This window comes from Schistocerca nitens, chromosome 1, assembly GCF_023898315.1.
Source record: "Schistocerca nitens isolate TAMUIC-IGC-003100 chromosome 1, iqSchNite1.1, whole genome shotgun sequence".
Taxonomy (NCBI): domain Eukaryota; kingdom Metazoa; phylum Arthropoda; class Insecta; order Orthoptera; family Acrididae; genus Schistocerca; species Schistocerca nitens.
Genome location: NC_064614.1, coordinates 113,504,822 through 113,521,851, shown reverse-complemented (window position 1 = coordinate 113,521,851; position 17,030 = coordinate 113,504,822). Strand labels below are relative to the sequence as shown.

Genomic DNA, 17,030 nt, shown 5'->3' with positions numbered 1-17,030 from the left:
GGCCATTGAAGCGAGCGGAAGGCCGGAAGCTGGCGGCTTGCAACCCGACACCAGCTTCCGTTAGGTAGGCGAGCCGTGCCGTACCGCCCCGTCCCGTCCTGCTGAGCACCGACGGCTCCAGTGTTTCGCGGTTTTTTCTCGTACTCGCCACCACTGCTCCTGTTGCTAGACCATTCGCCTCCCGATCTCTCTTGTCACTGCCCCTTCACCAGATTTCTTACAACGTTGCCCACAGGCCAAAATATCTTTCTCTAAATCCAACCTAGTCACTCTGTCAAGAGGTTGTTCGTGGATGATGCCTTTATACACTGAAGCGCCAAAGAAACTGGTTTAGGCATGCGTATTCAAATATGTAAACAGGCAGAATTCGGCGCTGCGGTCGGCAACGCCTATAGAAGACAAGTGTCTGGCGCAGTTGGCAGATCGGTTATTGCTGCTACAATGGCAGGCTATCGATATTTAAGTACCGGGTGATCAAAAAGTCAGTATAAATTTGAAAACTGAATAAATCACGGAATAATGTAGATAGAGAGGTACAAATTGATGCACATGCTTGGAATGACATGGGGTTTTATTAGAAACAAAAAAATACAAACGTTCAAAAAATGTCCGACAGATTGCGCTTCATCCGATCAGAATAGCAATAATTAGCATAACAAAGTAAGACAAAGCTAAGACGATGTTCTTTACAGGAAATGCTCAGTATGTCCACCATCATTCCTCAACAATAGCTGTAGTCGAGGAATAATGTTGTGAACAGCACTGTAAAGCATGTCCGGAGCTATGGTGAGGCATTGGCGTCGGATGTTGTCTTTCAGCATCCCTAGAGATGACGATCGATCACGATACACTTGCGACTTCAGGTAACCCCAAAGCCAGTAATCGCACGGACTGAGGTCTGTGGACCTGGGAGGCCAAGCATGACGAAAGTGGCGGCTGAGCAGACGATCATCACCAAACGACGCGCGCCAGAGATCTTTCACGCGTCTAGAAATATGGGGTGGAGCGCCATCCTGCATAAACATCGTACGTTCGAGCAGGTGTTTATCAGCCAGGCTGGGGTTGATGCGATTCTGTAACATATCGGCGTACCTCTCACCCGTCACGGTAGCAGTTTTGCTGTCCAGCGCCATCTGTCGGACATTTTGTGAACTACTTTTTTTTTGCTTCTTATAAAACCCCATGTCATTCCAAGCATGTGTGTCAATTTTTACATTATTCCGTGGTTTATTAAGTTTTCAAATTTATACTGACTTTTTTATCACCATGTAAGTTTGAACGTGGAGTTATAGTCGGCGCACGAGCGATGGGACGCAGCATCTCCGAGGTAGCGATGAAGTGGGGATTTTCCCGTACGACCAATTCACGAGTGTACCGTGAATATCAGTAATCTGGTAAAACATCAGATCTCCGACATTGCTGCGGCCTGAAAAAGATCCCGCAGGAACGGAAATTTAGAGAAACGGCATGCGAAGCTGACTGCAGAAAGAGTCTACTGCCCCCAACATATATTTCCCGTAACGACCACGACGATGAGGTAATATAAATTAGGTTTCTTACGAAGGCATACAGATTGTCGTTTTTCCCTCGCCCTGATTGCGAATGGAATAGGAAAAGATGTGACTAGTGTGAGAGGAGGAAAATATTACAGTTTAACGTCCCGTCAACGACGAGATAATTAGAGACCTTCAGTTGACTGCAACAAGAACAGATCGTAGATAGAATGACATCTCTACCATATTTATTCAGTTGGTAACAGCAAATACCGGCTTTTGGCCTCATCGTAGCCGACGTCTGAATCTTCGTAGTTTAGAAATGGAATTACTGCGAATAACGTGACTGTAATGGGACTATATGAAAGCAGCTGGAACCTTTTTTTATGACTATTTCATCGCCAGCTTTAATAATCTTGAAACTTCCTGGCAGATTGAAACTGTGTGCCGGACCGAGACTCGAACTCGGGACCTTTGCCTTTCTCGGGCAAGTGCTCTACCAACTGGGCTACCCAAGCACGACTCACGCCCCGTCCTCGCAGCCCTAATTCCGCCAGTACCTCGTCTCCTACCTTCCAAACTTTACAAAAGCTCTCCTGCGAACCTTGGAGACGAGGTACTGGCGGAATTAGGGCTGCGAGAACGGGGCGTGAGTCGTGCTTGGGTAGCTCAGTTGGAAGACGGCACGGTAGCTCAGCGTGTTCGGTCAGAGAGCTGGTTGGCCTCTGTAATAAAAAAACTGAGTCGAAAGATCAACTAACGAACTTTAACGGATGTCATGTGACGTCCGCAACGACCAAACACAACGATAAACAACGAACAAAATGAAAAAAAAGTTGGTAGAGCACTTGCCCGCGAAAGGCAAAGGTCTCGAGTTCGAGTCTTGGTCCGACACACAGTTTTAATCTGCCAGGAAGTTTCATATCAGCGCACACTCCGCTATAGAGTAAAAATTTCATTCTGTAACAATCTTTCTTATGGAAGTAGTGTAGGATTTTATGATGCGGAACAGCAGTAAAAACGGTCAAGCTTCCAGATGGTACACCATTGCAGCGGACGAAACACGTCGCAATCGAATTATCTTACTACTCTATTCAACCAGCATTTGGATATTCCTTCTTAAGACAGAGTTTAATATTAGGGACGAGCTTCTTACATCGTAAAAAAAAAAGAAAAAAAATTGCCTGACGCAAGAAGCGTCTCACATTTTGTGAAGTTTCGCTGGCAAAGTGTGTTTACTACACGACCTCCCACAAGCTTGAAGAGATAATTTGTGATGTATAAAGTGCCCTCACATCCATGGACAAGCCTTTCCCTGATCCGCGCTTGTAATCACCTCCAGTATGGTAGAACGAACGTAATTGGGTGGAAGACATCGAGGAAATGAATAAAAGGGCGTATTGCGTATTTGAAATTTAAATGACTTAATTTAAAAGTGAACTGATTGCTGCACCCATAATTCAGTGTTCTACGTTTCTGTCTTCCTTTTTCTCGGCCACTGCTAAGGAATGTGGATGAAGATGATTGGCTTTTCAGTGAACGTCGTGAACCCCAGTTAAGTACCTTTGAAGGGATCTGTGCGGCTTCAATAAAAGCTTTAACTAATCAGCAGCTTACGTAGGAGAGACTGCATACAAAAATTGTAGTGGACTGACAAGGCAGCCAGTCCACAGTGAAGTAGCCGAAAGGGCACGCGTCAACTCACGCCGTCTGACGTGAAGTCTGGAACAGGATAAGTTATGAATGTGATAAAGAAAAGAACGTAGCTACTAGAACACTTAACTTTTATATTGTCCTTTGGTATACAGCATTCTTGATGATACAAGTGAGACTCATTAAGATACATGCAATGGTACAAATGGCGCCTTGCTAGGTCGTAGCCATTAACTTAGCTGAAGGCTATTCTAACTGTCTCTCGGCAAATGAGAGAAAAGGCTTCGTCCGTATAGTCGCTAGCAACGTCGTCGTACAACTAGGGCGAGTGCTAGTCAGTCTCTCGAGACCTGCCGTGTGGTGGCGCTCGGTCTACGATCACCCAGTGGCGACACTCGGGTCCGACATGTACTAATGGACCGCGGCCGATTTAAGCTACCACCTAGCAAGTGTGGTGTCTGGCGGTGATACCACAATTTTTTTTTTCAGATTTAAGTATTTCGCGTCACTCGTAGTACTTATGGAAGAATAAAAGAAGATAAAAATTATGAGTTCGTGCTAAGAGTAGGGGCGTCATTTGAGAAGTTTGGTGCCCTGCACATTCGTGATCACTACAGTACTGACACCCCTCTGACAAGGGAACCTCCCTATCGCACCCCCCCCCCCCCCCCAGATTTAGTTATAAGTTGGCACAGTGGATAGACCTTGAAAAACTGAACACAGATCAAGCGAGAAAACGGGAAGAAGTTGTGTGGAACTATGAAAAAAATAAGCAAAATATACAAACTGAGTAGTCGATGCGCAAGATAGGCAACATCAAGGAGAGTGCGAGCTCAGCAGCGCCGTGGTCCCGTGGTTAGCGTGAGCAGCTGCCGAACGAGAGGTCGCCGGCACGGTAGCTCAGCGTGTTCGGACAGAGAGCTGGTTCGCCTCTGTAATAAAAAAAACTGAGTGAAAGAATCAACAACGAACTTAAACGAATGTCATGTGAAGTCCGCAACGACTAAACACAACGATCAACAACGAACAAAACGCAAAAAAAGTCTTTGGTTCAAGTCTTCCCTCGAGTGAAAAGTTTAATTTCTTTATTTTCGCAAAGTTATGATCTGTCCGTTCGTTCATTGACGTCTCTGTTCACTGTAATAAGTTTAGTGTCTGTGTTTTGCGACCGCACCGTAAAACCGCGCGATTAGTAGTCGAAAGGACGTGTCTCTCCAATGGGAACCGAAAACATTTGATCGCAAGGTCATAGCTCAACCGATTCCTCCACAGGAAAACACGTCTATACATTCTATACGACACTGGTGACGGCATGTGCGTCACATGACAGGAATATGTTGTCGACCCACCTAACTTGTACACTTGGCGAATGGGTAAAAAGATTCTTCTACCTTGCCCGATTTAGGTTTTCTTGTGGATGTGATAATCACTCGCATCGGACGGACAGATAATAATTGTCTGAAAATAAAAAATTAAAATTTTCACTCGAGGGAAGTCTTGTACCAAGGACCTTTCGTTCCACAGTACCACGGCGCTCCTGAGCTCTTGTTATACTTGATGTTGCCTATCTTGCGCATGGACTACTCCGTTTGTATATTTTGCTTATTTTTTTCATAGTTCCACACAACTTCTTCCTGTTTTCTCGAGTGATCTGTGTTCAGTTTTTCAAGGCCTATCCACTGTGCCAACTAATAACTAAATCTGAGGGGGGTGCGATGGGGAGATTCCCTTGAGAGTATTTACGTCGTTTGGTCGTCTGATGACGTTCTACAATGTTGTGTGTGATAGTTTGCCACTGTGATAAAAATTGCACAGTGAAGCGGCAGAAAAAAGAGTAATTTGGTTAGTATGCATTATAATTACAGATAGGCTGCCGGTAACTTCACTCCTGTGCACAGAACGACGACTCCCACGTCGTTGCAGAGAGAGCTGTGAAATTATTTCGTCTTTACCGTGCCCTTTACTCAGTCGCTATAGAAAGGGCTCCTCCAGCGCCAACAAAACGAACGCGAGAAGTTCCTGAAACAAAATGTTGCTGTAAATACGAGGTTTGGAGCTTTAATAGTGGCAACTATTTCTTTACAGCTCGTACAAAATAGATACGTGTTTCAAAGTTTTACTGACCTTCAAAGTAGTCACCAGCATTGTGTATAACCCGTTGCCAGCGATGTGGAAGTCGTAGGATACTTTTAGCAGTGCCAGTTGTGTTGACAGTTCGAGCGGCGCGGTCTATTGCCCGACGAATATGTCGCAGTTCTGAAGCGGATGCTGTGAAGTGTTTCCTTCAGTTTAGAAATAGAGTTGAACTCACGAGGGCTTAAGTCAGGGGACTGCAGTAGGCGGTATAGCACTTAGCAGCCCCACCAGTCAAACAAATCAGTAACAGCTTGCACTGTACGTGCTTGAGCATTGTCCTGCAAAATGATGATCAGGTCCTGCAGAAAGTGTCATCACTTCTTTCTCTATGCTGTTCATTTTTGGAACACAGCCAACGACCAGCTTAGAGACAGAACTGCTGACACTTTCTGCGGGACAATGCTCAAGCACGTACAGTGCAAGCTGTTACTGATTTGTTTGACAGATGGGGCTGCTAAGTGCTATACTACCTACTGCACTCCCCTGACTTAAGCCCTCGTGAGTTCAACTCGATTTCTAAACTGAAGGAAACACTTCACGGCATTCGCTTCAGAACGGCTACAATTTCGTCGGCCACCAGGTCGCGCCGCTCGAATTGTCAACACAACTGGCACTGCTAAGAGTATCCTACGACTTCCACATCGCTAGCAACGGGTTATACACAATGCTGGTGACTACTTTGAAGGTCAGTAAAACTTTAAAACATGTATATATTTTGTATGAGCTGTAAATAAATAGTTTCCACTATTAAAGTTACAAAATGGTTCAAATGGCTCTGAGCACTATGGGACTCAACATCTTAGGTCATAAGTCCCCTAGAACTTAGAACTACTTAAACCTAACTAACCTAAGGACATCACACACATCCATGCCCGAGGCAGGATTCGAACCTGCGACCGTAGCAGTCCCGCGGTTCCGGACTGCAGCGCCAGAACCGCTAGACCACCGCGGCCGGCAAAGTTACAACTATCGTATGTCAAAACGAGAGATAATTCGCTCCGCGTGGTACAGTAAAATAAGAACCACCTACTATTGCACAAATTATGGGGCATTGTGAAACGCAACTGCAGTAACCAATGCTGTTATGTTGGTCTGATGACATCCCCTCCCAATCAAATTGTAGGGTGTATTATTCCTCTCCAGAAGTCAGTTGGCGCCGACGCTACAGCCTGAATTACCAATATTGACCCCACTTAACCACGCTAACAATGAAACGACCGATGTTTACTATTAGGACTCCGCTTCTCGTATTGTGCATGCGTACTGGCCACTTTCCTATTACGACGGTTCTCGCCCCGCTGACAACGGGTAGTAGACGTTTTTACCTGTCTATTGCGATGTCAATAGTAAGCAGTGGCTCCCGGGTTTCGGCAACAATTTCTGTGTAGTGATTTCAGTAGCAGGCATTGATTCCAGTATAACACAACTCTGTTTAGTCATAGGACTTACACTGCAAGGAATTTACAATGTCAGATCACAGATATGAACATCAGATCGAAGACATAACAGAGGCGTTTTTATGGACGCATAATAAAGGGGAGTGGCTATGATGTCACAAATGTGAAGCTGACGTCCGCCATGTCAAAAAAAAAAAGGTTCAAATGTGTGTGAAATCTTATGGGACTGCTAAGGTCATCAGTCCCTAAACCTACACACTACTTAACCTAAATTATCCTCGGGACAAACACACACACACCCATGCCCGAGGGAGGACTCGAACCTCCGCCGGGACCAGCCACTCCGTCATGACAGTTGCCCTAAACATTAGTATCTGGTAGAAGTGTTTTGATAATAAATGCCAGCGTTTGTCATTTACAGGTGTACTAATCAATCTAATTTTAAGTGTAAAGTTGTCGTACAAGCAATACTATCTTCTATACACATGGTTATTGATTGCGCTGTTTACTTTTACTGTAGTGGTTGTATTTCTGTCATTTGACTTTATATTTCCTGTCAGTCCAATTCGAAAACCTCTCTGCCAAAATACTGTAAGAAGGAAAGATTGGAAACTAACCAAACGTAGCAAAATATGTTCTCAGCTCTTTTGTGAAGAGGTCGTAGACTGAACATCAGTTTCGTATACCCGTGTTAAGGAAAATGCTGGATTACGAAAGGAGCCTTTCCACGTCAACATACTTTTTTCTTCGTGGTTATTCGAAACTTGTAACGAAAATAAAGTTACATTAGCGAAGCGAAATGCGTCGTATTACTGGACAAAATACGCATTTAACACCGGATCAACGTATGAAAATGCGTTCCTGACGCTGTTATTCACGAAAGCACTGTAACATTTGCTATTTAAACAACTGCTACGTGTACGGAAATTAAGAACAAGAAACGACATTGAACAACAGTTGACTAATGCTTTGGGGCATCTAACATGGCGGCGCCGGCTTCAGAGCTACGTACTGTGAAAGTCGGCAGCGCCATCTCCCTTATCATACACTGAAGCGCCAAAGAAACTGGTATAGGCATGCATATTCAAATATAAGGGGAGAATAAGGCGCTGCGGTCGGCAACGCCTCTGTAAGACAACAAGTGTCTTGCGTAGTTGTTAGATCGGTTACTGCTGCTACAATGGCAGGTTATCAAGATTTAAGTGAGTTTCAACGTGGTGCTATAGAGGGCGCACGAGCGATGGGACACAGCATCTCCGAGGTAGCGATAAAGTCGGGTTTTTTCCGTACTACCATTTCGCGAGTGTGCCGTGAATATCAGGAATCCGGTAAAACACCAAATCCCCGGGATCGCTGCGGCCGGAAAAAGATCCTGCAAGAACGGGACCAACGACGACGGAAAAGAATCGCACAACTTGACAGAAGTGCAATCCTTCCTCAAATTGCTTCAGACTTCAATGTTGGGCAATAAACAAGTGTCGGCGTGCGAACCACTCAACGAAACATCATCGATATGGGCTTTCGGAGCCGAAGGCCCATTCGTGTACCCTTGATGACTGCTCGATACAAAGCTTTACGGCTCGCCTGGGCCCGTCAAACATTGGAGTTTTGATGACTGGAAGCTGTTGCCTGGTCGGATGAGTCTCGTTTCAAATTGTATCGAGCGGATAGACGTGTACGGGTATGGAGACAACCTCATGAATACATGGACCCTGCATGTGAGCTGGGGACTGTTCAAGCTAGTGGAGGCTCTGTAATGGCGTGGGGCGCGTGCAGTTGAAGTGATGTGGGATCACTGATACGTCTAGATAGTAGTCTGACAGGTGATACGTAAGCATTCTGTCTGATCACCTACAACCATTCATGTCCATTGTGCGTTCCGGAGGACTTGGGCAATTCCAGCAGGACAATACGACCCACCACACGTCCAGAAATGCTACAGACTGGCTCCAGGAACACTCTTCTGAGTTTAAACTCTTCCGCTGGCCGCCAAACTCCTCAGACATGAACATTATTCAGCATATCTGAACGTACTGTTCAGAAGAGATCTCCACCCCCTCGTACTCTTACGGATTTATGGAGAGTCCTGCAGGATTCATAGTATCAGTTCCCTCCAGCACCACCTCAGACATTTGTCGAGTCCGTGTGACGTTGTTTTGCGGCACTTGTGCGTGCTCGCGGGGGCCCCACACATTAGGCAGATGTACCAGTATCTTTGGCTCTTCTGTGCCTTCATGCGCGTATTAGTACTCTTATGTTGATTTATGGGCAGCTTTGCTGCAAAAGTAGCTGTAAGCATACGCTGCTGTGTTCTCGTGTAACTACTTCGTGTGTGACTCGAATCTTGACATTTTCAGGCACCTTTAAAGGATGGCACTTAAAAGTCTGCAGGAAATATTTGAGTGGCGTCGATTGGACGCGATTAAGCGTCACCGGAAGTGGTCTGCGCCTCTTTTTGCGTTATGCTAGCGGCTGCGAAGCACCGTCTCGCGCCGGGCACAAGAATGCGGCAGTACGAGGAGATTTTATCCGCAGATGGCCGGCGTTGTCTGACGGGGTCTCCGCGGCCGCCGCGTGTGTCTGACAAGGTTAGTGCGGAGCCAAGAGGCATTCCGTTTGCGGTCCAGTTAGCGGACTGCGCCGTATGGAAGAGGGGGAGATTATGCTAGGACGAAGAGAGCGCGGAGGTGAACGACCTCTAGCTCACTACAACTGCGCCTTCCGCTTCCAGATTTATTAGTAGCGTTTGGACTTGAGATAAAAGAGCTCTAAATACTAATTCAGAGTTGAATTCTATTAGTAAACTTAGTATGCCAGTAAGAATATCAGGTTCTTTATTCTTAAGTAAATAATAAATCCCTGGTAAGACCAAACTAAACAAAGGAGTTGTTTCCGAGTTTGAAAAGCAACTTGTTTCTGATGGACATTCGGATGTGATAAGATACTTCTGTTTAGTGAAGCAACAACAGTCGTATTCTCGTACATCTTTTAAACAATTGTTCTCAAGAAACAGAGTATGAGGAATCTTCTGCGACTTAGAGACCTAGCGGAAGAAATTCACGTTTTAACATCTCGTCGACATGTGGGTACATAAGAGGCTGGGCGCCAGATTAGGTTGAGAAAAGGAATCAGCCGTACACTATCAAACGACTGATTTATTTACTGAGACTTTGATGAATACAGAGGTTTCTCTACAACATAACAATATACTGGGAACGTAATATGATGAGTGTTACATGCAGTCTCTTCGACATGTTCCTCAGGTACATCGATCTTGCGCATCCTCTGCGTCTGCTCGAAATCTGCTCATTGTCATCTGTGCGTTTTGGAGCCAGGTAGTCATCGCTCGTTTTGTTCTTCTCCTACCTCCCCCCCCCCCTCCCCACCCCCCAGTGTCCCACCCAGTATCAGGTTTCGGTATTCGTCTTTCCTGCAGCTTCTTGCTTGTCCGCACCATATATATCCTAACTGAAACTTTTTGGCAGACTAAAGTTATGTCCAGACTGGGTCCCGAACCAGGTACCTTGCCTTCTGCTGGAGTTTCTGTTACCAACTGAGCTGTCCAGACACAACTCAGTTTCAAATCTGCCGCTACCTTACGCGTAAAAGGTAAGATTTTTTTTTAGTCCTCTCTCTTCTGACCGGTTTGATGCGGCCGGCCATGAATTCCTCTTCTATGCCAACCTCTTCATCTCATAGTAGCACTTGCAACTTACGTCCTAAATTATTTACTGGATGTATTCCAGTCGTTCTTCCTCTGCCGTTTTTACCCTTGACAGCTTCCTCTAGTATGATGGAAGTCATTCCCTGATGTCTTAACATATGCCCTATCATCCTTTCCCTTCTTCTTGTTAGAGTTTTCCACATATTCCTTTCCTCTCCGATTCTGCGCAGGAACCTCCTCATTTTTTACCTTATCAGTCCACCTAGTCTTCAACAATCTTCTGTAGCACCAGCCGGCCGATGTGGCCGTGCGGTTCTAGGCGCTTCAGTCTGGAACCGCGTGACCGCTACGGTCGCAGGTTCGAATCCTGCCTCCGGCATGGATGTGTGTGATGTCCTTAGGTTAGTTAGGTTTAAGTAGTTCTAAGTTCTAGGGGACTGATGACCAAAGATGTTAAGTCCCATAGTGCTCAGAGCCATTTGAACCATTTTTTTCTGTAGCACAACATCTCAAATGCAGCTGCTACTGGGTTCGAATCCTATCCCGGCCACAGTTTAAATCTGCCGGCATGTCTCAAAACTTCGCACACTCCCGTGGAGAGTGAAAACTGCTTTCTGGATATTCATTAATTTTTTTGGAGGAGGAGACTATTTTCCACTCATCAGTGTATCTGACGGCTGCTACGACTGGAGAAAGTCTCTACAATTCTGATATGTAGCAAGAAGCAACTAGATGCGTTTAAATTGGTAGCTTCGGTTAGGGAAATCCATTCCGCCAAAACATTCGATTATAAATTGATCTATGATTCGTTTATCCCATGAGGAGCTGCAGGATGTTCTTAAGGCCTTGGGTGAAAACTAGACCGGGGGTAACAGGTCCAGACTTAGGCAAGTGCCTTATGTCCCTTCAAGATGTGATGGCAGAGTTCAAGACTGTAATCTGTTTACGCTGGAGAGGATATGCGTGACAGGAGAAGATACAAACTTACAGGTTAATCTTTTCCGTAGACTAAACAGCGTTAATCCTATAGTTTATTTATGTTGGTCATACGTAGTTAAAATGTAGCTGGGCTGTCGGACTTCAAAGTAAACAACACAATACCAAGTGTTTCTTGAATAGCTTGTACGCCGGCCGCGGTGACCGAACGGTTCTAGGCGCTACAGTCTGGAACCACGCGACCGCTACGGTCGCAGGTTCGAATCCTGCCTCGGGCATGGATGTGTGTGATGTCTTTAGGTTAGTTAGGTTTAAGTAGTTCTAAGTTCTAGGGGACTGATAACTTCTGAGGTCAAGTCCCATAGTGCTCAGAGCCGTTTGAACCAATTTTTTTGAATAGCTTGTACAACTGTTCAAGAAAAACTTGACGTGATGTTTATTGTAAAGTTCAGCCACGGTGAAAAACACAACAAAGGGGTATCCTAACCAAAATAAGGACAACCTATACGGAAGATTATCATTAAAAAATTGTTTCGTATGGAGATCCTGGTAAAACTAAAAGAAATTCGTCTACTTGACGATCTGAATATTTTGCTCACGATTCGTGGTAAACGTCATATACTTTTACCGGCGTTACACTGTTCTACACCTTGAACTAGACGTCATTGAATCCAGCGCATTACAGATCGCGGATGCCTTCGCTACCCCACGTAATTCACTGTGTGCCAGCGATGATACAGCTGTTCTCGCAGCAGCGTTTGTCTGCGCCTTTTCCTCTTTTCGTTCCGGCGGCCTGCACTCCCAGATGATCCACGCTGATGCCAGAGAAGAAGAAACCCGCGCAGCAGCAGTAAAGAGGACTCCGAGCAACAGTTCCGCACGGCCTCTCCGCGTAATGACGGCTTCTGCGGCCGCTCACTGTGGGAGGAGAGATTATCAATTTCCTGCCCCGTCTGCGTGAAAGTTCTCTCAGGAATGCGGCCGCCCACGACGGAGGTTTTGTCGGCAAACGGCTGCTGCCGAGGGCTCTTCACCCACGCAGCACGCGCTCACAGCATCTAAACAGAGGTACCCGTCAGAACAGGAGGAAAGTCGTGCCAAGCGATGCCGACTTTTTAGCTAGCCTCACTTCCGACTGCTCCTCACGAATTTCAATCTTTTCTGTAGCTGATGCGCTAGAATATAGTTGTTACACATTAAATGTCCAAAGGAACTTTATCATAGTAATTCAGAATAACACAGGCACTGCAATATCGTATTTAGCTATGGGCGTATGGCCACACAGTGGCCCATTACCCTAACCTGTACAAGGCTCCTCCTGTCTACAGAATTACTGCAACCATTTCAAATGCATCTATCCTCTTCATATCTGAACTATATCGCCAACGTTTCACTTTCGTACAAGGCCACACTCCAGTGAAAAATCTTCACAAAAGACGTACAAACATTATTTATATATTAATTTTTTAATAAATTTCTCTTTTTCAGAAACACTTTTGTTGCTGTTATCGATCCGCATTTTACGTGCTTTCTGCCTCGGCCATCGTCAGCTATTTTGGCTCCCAAATAGCAAAACTGCGCTGAAATTTCGGAAATTCGCCATTTCTAAGGTGCTGAATTTTAGTCGTTGGGTGGACAAGCTTAATGTTCATAATTCGGTACCTTGTCGGTCCTAAGTATTTTTCTGCTACTTAACGAAGACTTTCACGTGTCGTAAGATTTCAAAAAGAGCGAATAAGTTAACTTACAGTAGGATTCGATCTGCACGGCATATTTATTTATAAATGAGTAGGTGAACCGATTTTCCAATCGACAGAGGGATATACCGTCTCCAAGTGAACGACGTCTAGTAGAGAACTAGCCCAGATTAATTTCAGGCTCATCCCCGACTTTTTTAGGGATTGATTTTAATGGGCCTTCTCCTTTTTTGTCGTCGGTCTTCTATGTAAATTGAAGGTCGAGAGGGTAAGAAAGGAAATGGAAGGGATCACTGCTATTAGCTGCATCGGGACATTACGCGGAATCAGAGGCGACGAGTGAAAATGTGTACCGCACCGGGATTCGAACCCGGGACCTCTTGCTTACTAGGCAGGTGCGTTAACCACTGCGCTATCTGGGACATAGCATCATCGTACCTGCGCGGACTACCTCGACATGCCTCGCGGCCGATTCCCATTCCCAACGAGCGCCACCTATCGGCTGTCTCTGTCCGTTTCCTCCATGTTCGCTCTCAGATTCCCACAGGAGGCCGGTCTTACTTTTGCATCAGCACTGAAGATGGTGGATCCATTGCCCAGCTACTCCAATCAAATTATATAAATGCGTGGTGTCTGTTCTTTCGGACTTGGCCGGAGGAACAGAGACCACGAATTCATATAATCATCTTCTAATTGACTTGATGCAGCTCGCCACCATTTCATCTACTTGCCACTCACGTTACCACAGTGTAACACATACACTCCTGGAAATGGAAAAAAGAACACATTGACACCGGTGTGTCAGACCCACCATACTTGCTCCGGACATTGCGAGAGGGCTGTACAAGCAATGATCACACGCACGGCACAGCGGACACACCAGGAACCGCGGTGTTGGCCGTCGAATGGCGCTAGCTGCGCAGCATTTGTGCACCGCCGCCGTCAGTGTCAGCCAGTTTGCCGTGGCATACGGAGCTCCATCGCAGTCTTTAACACTGGTAGCATGCCGCGACAGCGTGGACGTGAACCGTATGTGCAGTTGACGGACTTTGAGCGAGGGCGTATAGTGGGCATGCGGGAGGCCGGGTGGACGTACCGCCGAATTGCTCAACACGTGGGGCGTGAGGTCTCCACAGTACATCGATGTTGTCGCCAGTGGTCGGCGGAAGGTGCACGTGCCCGTCGACCTGGGACCGGACCGCAGCGACGCACGGATGCACGCCAAGACCGTAGGATCCTACGCAGTGCCGTAGGGGACCGCACCGCCACTTCCCAGCAAATTAGGGACACTGTTGCTCCTGGGGTATCGGCGAGGACCATTCGCAACCGTCTCCATGAAGCTGGGCTACGGTCCCGCACACCGTTAGGCCGTCTTCCGCTCACGCCCCAACATCGTGCAGCCCGCCTCCAGTGGTGTCGCGACAGGCGTGAATGGAGGGACGAATGGAGACGTGTCGTCTTCAGCGATGAGAGTCGCTTCTGCCTTGGTGCCAATGATGGTCGTATGCGTGTTTGGCGCCGTGCAGGTGAGCGCCACAATCAGGACTGCATACGACCGAGGCACACAGGGCCAACACCCGGCATCATGGTGTGGGGAGCGATCTCCTACACTGGCCGTACACCACTGGTGATCGTCGAGGGGACACTGAATAGTGCACGGTACATCCAAACCGTCATCGAACCCATCGTTCTACCATTCCTAGACCGGCAAGGGAACTTGCTGTTCCAACAGGACAATGCACGTCCGCATGTATCCCGTGCCACCCAACGTGCTCTTGAAGGTGTAAGTCAACTACCCTGGCCAGCAAGATCTCCGGATCTGTCCCCCATTGAGCATGTTTGGGACTGGATGAAGCGTCGTCTCACGCGGTCTGCACGTCCAGCACGAACGCTGGTCCAACTGAGGCGCCAGGTGGAAATGGCATGGCAAGCCGTTCCACAGGACTACATCCAGCATCTCTACGATCGTCTCCATGGGAGAATAGCAGCCTGCATTGCTGCGAAAGGTGGATATACACTGTACTAGTGCCGACATTGTGCATGCTCTGTTGCCTGTGTCTATGTGCCTGTGGTTCTGTCAGTGTGATCATGTGATGTATCTGACCCCAGGAATGTGTCAATAAAGTTTCCCCTTCCTGGGACAATGAATTCACGGTGTTCTTATTTCAATTTCCAGGAGTGTAGATACAACGTTCTCAGTTGAAGCTATCTGATCAAAACTACTCGAACACTTCTATGTAATGCTTAATGGGCCACTAGATGTCAGGCGAGGCGGACCCACCAGTATAAAAGAGGCGGAAGCGGAGGGGGTGGGGGGAGGGAGTTGTCGCGTTAGTAGAGAAGCAGTAACAGCAGTGTGGATAGGGCAGAAGAGATCAGTCCCTTTTCACGTGGACTTTTCAATGAGCGTCAACTGAGTAACAGATTCATCAGGAACATTTCAACCGTTCCACAGCTGCCCAAGTCTACTACAGGTGATGTGATTGTGAAGTGGAAACGCGAAGAAATATCCGCAGCTAAACTAACACCAGCCAGGCATCATATATTTACGGAGAGGGACCGTCAAACCGTTGTGGAGACTGGCTGTGAAAAGTCGCGTGAAATCAGCAGAATGAATCATTCCTGAGTTACAAAGTGCTAGCAGCCGTCCAGCAAGCAGCAAGGACAAAGACCTTGCGTAGGGAGTTAAAAAGAATGGGGTACAACGGTCAAGTAGCTCTTCGTAAATCACACATTTCTGCAGCTAACTACGGCGTGCACACTCCTATTTAAACGTCACTACAGTTATTCGGATTTAGGTTATGAAACGTTCGATATGCCTGCCATCATTGGCGATGATGTGGCGCAGACGAACAGCGAAATTCTGCATGACCCGCTAAAGTGTCGGAACACCCATGCTGCCGATATGACTTCTTGAATGGTTGTTTTCAGCTCAACAATGGTTTTGGGGTTATTGCTGTACACATTGTCTTTAATATAGTACCACAAAGAGGAGTCGCATGTGTTCAGATCCGGAGAGTATGGCGGCAAATCGAGGCGCATGCCAGTGGCCTCTGGGTACCTCAGAGCCAGCATGCGGCCCCCCAAAGTGCTCCTCCAGGACATCAAACGCTCTCCTGCTTCGATGGGGTCGAGCTCCGTCTTGGATGGACCACATCTTGCCAAAATCAGGGTCACTTTGGGGAATGGGGATGATATAACCTCCCAAAACCCTCACGTACCGTTCGGTAGTCACCGTTCCATCAAGCAATATCGCGCCGATTATTCCGTGACTGGACGTTTCGCACCACACAGTCACCCGCTGAGGCTGAAGAGACTTCTCGATCGCGAAATGCGGATTCTCAGTCCCCCAAAGGCGCAAATTTTGCTTATTGACGAACCCATCCAAATGAAAGTGGGCTTCGTCGGTAAACTAAACCATATATACCATACTAATTTCCATCATGCGCCGCTACCAACCGTGCTGTTTGAACGTCCCAGCGCAAACTGTTCAGAAGTTATGACAATTTTGTTTCATATGTTCAGTAATTGTCACCCTGTATACACTAGAGGAACAGTTCGCAGACGACCACGTTTATATCAGCGTGACAATGCACCCTATCAAAAAGTAGCAACTGTGGGGCAAGCTGTGGGGCAACGGTTTGTGGACAATAACATTCCTGAAATTGACTGCCCTGCCCAGAGTCTAAACCTGAACTCAGTGAGACAAATTTCATCTACACTGATGCTCATAAATTAAGGATAGTTGCAGAATGTGGTGCCACACATCGTGCCACTACACAAAACTGGCGCTAATCGCATAGGCACACAGGAAACACACACGACACAGATCTGTGAGTCCACGGTATTGGTGATAAGTTGAGAAAACCGTCCCGAAACACGTGTTCAACAAAACAACACTGTTTCCTGCGCATGTACCCCGACATCAATATGGAATATGAGCACCATGCACACGTACAAAGGCCGCACAACGGGTTGGCTGGCATACTCTGGATCACGTGGTCGAGCAGCTGCTGGGGTAAACCTCCCATTCTGGCACCAGTGCTTGTCGGAA

General features: G+C 46.8%; 2 protein-coding genes and 1 non-coding gene across 3 annotated transcripts in view; 1 reads left to right on the top strand and 2 right to left on the bottom strand.

Moving 5' to 3' along the window:
- Positions 1–17,030, bottom strand: part of LOC126242038 (transcription initiation factor TFIID subunit 13) — a 428,741-nt gene that overhangs the window by 44,358 nt on the left and 367,353 nt on the right. The window lies entirely within an intron of this gene.
- The window catches only part of LOC126242075 (uncharacterized), a 90,727-nt gene that overhangs the window by 13,318 nt on the left and 60,379 nt on the right, over positions 1–17,030 (top strand). The gene's annotated exons all lie outside the window — the stretch shown is intronic.
- On the bottom strand, positions 13,325–13,399 carry Trnat-agu (transfer RNA threonine (anticodon AGU)). Its single transcript has one exon. It is a non-coding gene; the product is annotated as a tRNA-Thr (tRNA).